We start from the raw sequence: 7792 nt of genomic DNA, 5'->3' as shown, positions 1-7792 counted from the left end.
AACCAGCTGGACTAACACTGAGATTAATGTCCTGGATTAGTTAACAGGGTTAGTGTCAGGGATAAAAACTCCATAAAGTCAAAAGAAAAATGACAAATTAGGGAACAAATTGAAATTTGCATCACAAAGGGCTGCTGCTGCTGCTAAGTCACTTCAGTCATGTCCAACTCTGTGCGACCCCACAGATGGCAGCCCACCAGGCTCCCCCGTCCCTGGGATTCTCCAGGCAAGAACACTGGAGTGGGTTGCCATTTCCTTCTCCAAATCACGAAAGTTAAAGGGAAAGTGAAGTCGCTCAGTTGTGTCTGACCCTCAGCAACCCCATGGACTGCAGCCTACCAGGCTCCTCCATCCATGGGACTTTCCAGGCAAGAGTACTGGAGTGGGATGCCATTGCCTTCTCCAAAGGGCTAATCCCCCTAAATATTAATAACTCCTAGAGATCAATAAGTATATGACCAACCATCAGAAAAAGTAGCTGGGAGCAGAAGGAGTTAGATGAACATAGTCAAAATGTACAAGGATGTAACATACAACACGATACAGATAATTGACACTGCTGTAATTGTAAACGAAAGTTCTTAAGATAGTAAATCCTGAGTTCTCATCACAAAATTTTTTTCTATTTAATTTTGTATCTATGTGAGACGGATTTCACTAACTAAACCTATTGTGGTGATCGTTTCATGATGTTTGTAAGTCGAATCATTTTGTTGTATACTTTAAATTTACACAGTTGTTGTTGTTTAGTCACTAAGTCATGTCTGACTCATTGTGACCCTATGGATGTAGCCTACCAGGTTCCTCTGTCCAGGGATTTCCCAGGAAAGAATACTGAAATGGGTTGCCATTTCCTTCTCCAGGGGATCTTCCCAGTCCAGAGATTGAACTCAAATCTCCTTCACTGGCAGGCGGATTCTTTACCACTGAGCCACCAGACAAGCCCAAACTTACATAGTGCTGTATGTCAGTTATGTCTCCATAAAACTGGAAAAAAACTTTTTAAAAATTAAAAACATTTTTAAATAGCAAGTGATTTTTACAGACAGTCCACAGAAAAGGAAATATGAATGGCTTCTCAGTTCAGTTCAGTTCAGTCGCTCAGTCGTGTCCAACTCTTTGCGACCCCATGGACTTCGGCATGCCAGACCTCCCTGTCCATCACCAACTCCCAGAGTTCATCCAAACTCATGTCCATTGAGTTGGTGATGCCATCCAACCATCTCATCCTCTGTCGTCCCTTTCTTCTCCCACCTTCAATTTTTCCCAGCATCAGGGTCTTTTCAAATGAGTCAGCTCTTCAAATCAGATGGCCAAAGTATAGGAGTTTCAGCTTCAGCATCAGTCCTTCCAGTGAATATTCAGGACTGATTTCCTTTAGGTTGGACTGGTTGGATCCCTTTGAAGTCCAAAAGACTCTCAAGAGTCTTCTCCAACACCACAGTTCAAAAGCATCAATTCTCAGCTTTCGTTATAGTCCAACTCTTACATCCATACATGACTGCAGGAAAAACCATAGCCTTGACTAGACCGACCTTTGTTGGTAAAGTAATGTCTCTGCTTTTTAATACGCTGTCTAGGTTGGTCATAACTTTCCTTCCAAGGAGTAAGCGTCTTTTAATTTCATGGCTGCAGTCACCATCTACAGTGATTTTGGAGCCCAAGAAAACAAAAGTCTGACACTGTTTCCCCATCTATTTGGCATGAAGTGATGGGACCAGATGCCATGATCTTCATCTTCGTTTTCTGAATGTTGAGCTTTAAGCCAAGTTTTCACTCTCTTCTTTCACTTTCATCAAGAGACTCTTTAGTTTTTCTTCACTTTTTGCCATAAGGGTGGCATCATCTGCATATCTGAGGTTAGTGATGTTTCTCCCAGCAATCTTGATTCCAGCGTGTGCTTCCTCCAGCCCAGCGTTTCTCATGATGTACTCTGCGTAGAAGTTAAATAAGCAGGGTGACAATGTACAGCCTTGACGTACTCCTTTCCCTATTTGGAAGCAGTCTGGTGTTCCATGTCCAGTTTTACTGTTGCTTCCTGACCTGCATACGGATTTCTCAAGAGGCAGGTCCGGTGGTCTGGTATTCCCATCTGTTTCAGAATTTTCCACAGTTTATTGTGATCCACACAGTCAAAGCCTTTGGCATAGTCAATAAAGCAGAAATAGATGTTTTTCTGGAACTCTCTTGCTTTTTCAATGAATGGCTTCTAAATATATGAAAAGATATTCAGCCTCATTCTTAAGAAGGCAGATTAAAACCACTACCATCAGACTGGCAAAAATCCAAACATTTACAAACTTTAATTGTGAGGCTGTGGATAGGCAGACACTCTTTAATTTATTGATGGTAGGAGTACTATTCCTATAGGGTTAATTTGGCAAATGTCAATTTTCATAATCCCCACTTCTAAGAATGGTTCCTACAGATACCTTTGCATTCATGAGAAACACTGTGTATATAAGGCTGTTTACTGCAGCACTGTTTGTAAAGCAAAAGCTTAGAAATAACCTATATATGTCCATCAGTAGGGAAATGGTAAATCTTAGTACATCCATATAATTAAACACTGCATGGCTATAACAAAGAATGAGAAAGCTCTCCAAAATATTTTTTAAATGAAAACAAGGCTAGGTTCAGAATCATGTGCTTAGCATGGAGTCTTCTGTGTAAAAGAGTGGGAAAACCATATTCGTTAGTATTTGAGTAAAGAAATTCTGGAAGATTACACATGATACCTATAAAAGCGGTAACTGAGTCAGGTTGGGGACAGAGACGCGAGTGACTTTTCACTGTATACCTTAAAAAACATTTTTAAAAATTTTGAAACATGTGAATGCTTACCAGTTCAAAAACTTAAAACAATGTTGGCACACCTATTAAAATGGTTAACATTAAAAAGACTGACTGGACTTCCCTGATGGTACAGTGGATAAGAAGCTGCCTGCCAATGCAGGGGACATGGGTTCAATCCCTGGTCCCCACATGCCACAGAGCAGCTAAGCCCGTGTGCCACGCATACTGAAGCCTGCATGCTCTAGGTTCCTGGAGCCCCAACTACTGAAACCTGTGCCCCTACAGCCTGTGCGCCACAGCAAGAGAAGCCACTGCAATGAGAAGCCCGGGCACCGCAACCAAAAAGTAGCCTCCACTGTCCATACCTAGAGAAAGCCTTTGCACAGCAATGAAGATCCATCATAACCAAAAATAAAGTAACTTAATAATAATCATAAAAGACTGACTATTTTAAGTCTTGGAGAGTATGTGGAGCTACTAGAATTCTCACACACTGCTGATAAGAGTGTAAAATGGTACAACCACTTTGAAAACAGTATGGCAGGATTTTAAAAGTTATACTTACTGGGTGATCAGTCCTTTCACTCCTATTAACCCAAGAGAAACGAAAGAATGTGGGCATACAAAGGCTTGCCCATTACTATTTATTTGTAACAGCGAGAAACTGGAAACAACACAAATATCCATCAACAGGTCAGTGGATAAATACATTGTGGTATTAAGGAATGAACTGTGTGTCCATGCAACATCAGTTCAGTCAGTTCAGTTCAGTCACTCAGTCGTGTCCGACTCTTTGCAACCCCATGATCCACAGCACGCCAGGCCTCCCTGTCCATCACCAACTCCCGGAGTTTACCCAAACCCATGTCCATCAAGTCGATGAGACCACCCAACCATCTCATCCTCTGCCGTCCCCTTCTCCTCCAGCCCTCAATCTTTCCCAGCATTAGGGTCTTTTCCAATGAGTCAGCTCTTCGCATCAGGTGGCCAAAGTATTGGAGTTTCAGCTTCAACATCAGTCCTTCCAATGAACACCCAGGACTGGTCTCCTTTAGGATGGACTGGTTGGATCTCCTTGCAGTCCAAGGGACTCTCAAGAGTCTTCTCCAACACCACAGTTCAAAAGCATTAATTCTTCAGTGCTCAGCTTTCTTTATAGTCCAACTCTCACATCCATACTTGACTACTGGAAAAACCATATAAGCTCAATTATGTTGAAGGAAAGAAACCAGACAAGAGTGCACACTAAAGGGTGCCATTTATATAAAATTTTGGAGAATACAAACCATAGTGATAAAAAACAGATCAATGATTGCCAGTATAAAGGGAAAGGGAGGGACAGGAGAGAAGAGGTGGACTTTGGGAAGCTTTGAGGAGTGATGGATATGGTTTGATTGTGGTGATAGTCTTCTTGGGAGTGTCAAAATTTATCAGCTTGTACATCTTAAGCATATGCAGTTTATTGTATGTTGTGTGTGCGTGCTTAGTCGCTCACCTGTCCGAGTCTTTGTGACCCCATGGACTGCAGCCTGCCAGGCTCCTCTGCTCATGGGATTCTCCAGGTAAGAATACTGGAGTTGGTGGCCATTTCCTACTCCAAGGGATCTTCCCAACCCATGGATCGAACACAAGTCTCCTGCATTGGCAGGAAGATTTTTTTTAACCACTGAGCCACCTGGGAAGCCCTTATTGTGTCAATTATGCCTTAATAAAGATGTTTAAAAAATTTTTTTGGTGATACCCCCCTCTTTTTATTATTTTTTTGGCCACAGTGTGTGGCCTGTGGGATCTTAATGCCCTCACCAGGGATTGAACCCATGCCCCTGCACCTAACCACTGGACCACAGGGGAATTCCCAATAAAGGTGTTTAAAAAAAAAATGTTAATGTTGGGAGGATTTCTTTGGTGGTCCGGTAGTTAAGGATCTGCCTTCCAATGCAGAGGATGTGGGTTTGATCCTTTGTCAGGGAGCTAAGATCTCACAACTAAGCCTGTACACCACAACTAGAGAGAAGCCTGAGCATTGCAAGGAAAGGTCCTGTGAGCCGCAACTAACACTCAACACTGCCAAATAAATAAAAATTTTAAACTATTTATTTTTGGCTGTGCTGGGTCTTCTTTGCTGTCTGCGGGCTTTGTCTTGTTGCAGACAGTAGGGGCTACTCTCTAGCTGTGCCTAGTCTTCTTGTTGTGCTGTCTTCTCTTGTTGAATCACACAGGCTCTAGAGTGTGGGGTCAGTCGTTGTGGTGCAGGGGCCCAGTTGCCTTAGAGCTCGTGGAATCTTCCTGGAGCAGGGATGGAACCCATGCCCTCTGCTTTCGCAAGCCGAATCTTAACCACTGGACCACCAGGGAAGTCCAATAAGTGTTTTTAAAAAATAAATTTTAAAATTGTTGGGATGAAGAAGAGAGAATAGCCAAGAATGATGGCTAATGAACTCTTTTTGTGTGTTTGGGCAAGAGAGATGCTGAGAGGGAAATTATAGAATTCAGTAAGCACTACAGTAGAGATGGATAAACTGCCCTCCGAGGGTTCAGAGATTGACGCACCTCTTCTGAAGGTTCTCCTGTGTGCATGTTAAGTCACTTCAGTTGTGTCTGGCTCTTTGCGAACCTATGGCTTGTAGGCCACCAGGGACCTCTGTCCACAGGATTCTCCAGGCAAGATTACTGGAGTGGGTTGCTGTGCCCTCCTTCAGGGGATCTTCCCCACCCAGGGATCGAACCGGAGTCTCTTTTGGCTCCCACCTTGCAGGTGGGTTTACCACTGAGCCACCAGGGAAGCCCCAAAGGTTCTCCTAGTCCCAGTAAATTAGGCTGACTAGAGCTTTTTTGCGCTATGCTGGGACTTCATTGCTTTTGCTCAGGCTTTCTCTAGTTGCAGCAAGCAGGGGCTGCTCTTCCTTGTGATGCATGGGTTTCTCATCGCAGAAGCTTCTCTTGCTGTGGAGCACAGGCTCCAGGCATGCAGGCTTCAGCAGCTGCGGCACATGGGCTCTAGAATGTGGGCTCAGTAGCTGTGGTGCAAAGGCCTAGCTGCCCCAAAACATGTGGAATCTTCCTGGACCAGAGATCGAACCAGTTTCCCCTGCACCTTCAGGCGGATTCTTATCCTCTGTGCCACCGGGAAGTCCCTGATTAGAGCTTTTTAATGTACCTTTATTGAACATCTACTCTCTGTTGGACTCTTCACTTCTATTAACAGAAAACAAAAACACCTCCTATTTCCCAGCCCAGAGAGGGAGGGTGGAGGTTTGTGGAAGAATCCAGTCAGGCTCTGAAGCAACCTTTTCAAAGCTTTGGCTGGTCTTTGTGTAACTAACTAAGAGAACAAAGATTACAAGATATATGACTCAGAAATGGATCCTCTTTTTCTTATTGCTGGCAAGCCTTTGCAGGAGAGGCAATAACACTGCTCTGCGTAATAATGTCAAGGCTTAACTCCACTGTAGCTGGGGAGCCTAGTAAATCCTGGGACAGCTTCTTTTCTTTGGGGGTTCTGAGCAATTTTTATCCCTGTGAAATCCCAAACCACTTGTATCAGAAGCACTTAGTGTTTATTAAAAATACAGCGTAGTACAGTGATTCTGCCACATGACACTTACTGGTTTGAGGGTTAAGCTTTCATTTTATTCTTCAAGGTGTGTGTCTGTTGTGTGTGTGTGCTCCAAAAGTATTTTCCAAAGGGCACTCAGGAAAATAGAGCCTCATCTCCATCTCCATCTGCCCGAGAGACTAGAAGGGGTCTGGACTTGGGGTGCCAACCTTCCTTGGACAAATTTTCTGGGTGGATTGTGTGCTCGAGCTCATAGCGCCCACTCCATCCCTCACCCTCATTTAGGGAAATGTACTTCTGAATAGGGGCTCCCAGGTGGTGCTAGTGGTAAAGAATCCACCTGTAACGCAGGAGACACAGGTTCGATCCCTGGGTTGGGAAGATCCTCTGGAGGAGGAAATGGCAACCCACTCCAGTATTCTTGTTTAGGAAATCCCATGAACAGAGGAGCCCGACAGGCTACTGTCCATGGGGTTGAACAGAGTTGGACACCACTAAGCGACTGCGCATGCACACACTTCTGAGTAAAAGTGAGTAAGCAGAGGGAGGAAGGGCTTGGGCCCTCCCAGAAAGGAGTGGAAGTGTGAAGGAGGAGTTCCTAGGGAAGAAAACTGACCTGAGGACAGGGAGTCAGATTAGGGTTTGAGATCCAGGCATGCAAAATCTGACCCGCTCATAAAAACTGAACTTCGTATCTGGTTTTCATTTGAATTACACAGAAAGTTAAAATAAAAAATTTAATGCTTTCTCTTATTCATTAGAATTCTCTTTAGTTTTTTTTCCCAACTCTTCAATAAAGAACAACCTTGAGGGACTTCCCTGGTGATCCAGTGGCTAAGACTCTGCACTCCCAATGCAGGGGGCCCAGGTTCGATCCCTGGTCAGGGAACTAGATCCCACATCCCCTAACTAAAGATCCCTCGTGCCACAACTAAGATCTGACACAGCCAAATAAATAATTTTCTTTAAAAAAAGAGCAACCATATTCAGTCATGCTGGGGAGAACTCACAGCTGTGCCCCACTGTGACTATAGCTGCATTTCATCCAGAGGAACCACACCAGGCAACTAGCAGCCAGGTGAGTGACACAGGACAGATGGAAACAGAGGACCAAGCGGAAGACTTGGGGGCACAGGCAAGCGACAAGCCTTGCCTTCCATTCCATTTCCCCAAATAAATATACAGTTCCCACGGGGTATTTTGTTCTAGCATCCACCCCCACTTCACAGATACCAAAATCCAAGACTGCTCAGATCCCTTATATAAAATGGTATTTGCCTAAAACCTCTGAACATTCTCCTGTATAACTTGAAATCATCTCTAGATTACTTATAATACCTCAGTTCTGTCACTCAGTTGTGTCTGACTCTTTGTGACCCTATAGACTGTAGCCCACCAGGCTCCTCCATCCATGGATTTTCCAGGCAAGAATACTGGAGT

The 7792-nt window shown here is 44.1% G+C and overlaps 1 non-coding gene across 1 annotated transcript; it reads left to right on the top strand.

Moving 5' to 3' along the window:
- Positions 1-7168: 7168 nt before the first annotated feature.
- Positions 7169-7241, top strand: TRNAG-CCC. The gene has a single exon. It is a non-coding gene; the product is annotated as a tRNA-Gly (tRNA).
- The last annotated feature ends 551 nt before the right edge of the window (positions 7242-7792 follow it).

This window comes from Oryx dammah, unplaced genomic scaffold (genome assembly GCF_014754425.2).
Source record: "Oryx dammah isolate SB20612 unplaced genomic scaffold, SCBI_Odam_1.1 HiC_scaffold_29, whole genome shotgun sequence".
NCBI lineage: Eukaryota > Metazoa > Chordata > Mammalia > Artiodactyla > Bovidae > Oryx > Oryx dammah.
Note: the sequence above shows the minus strand (reverse complement) of the source record. Positions and strands in the feature narration are given on the sequence as shown.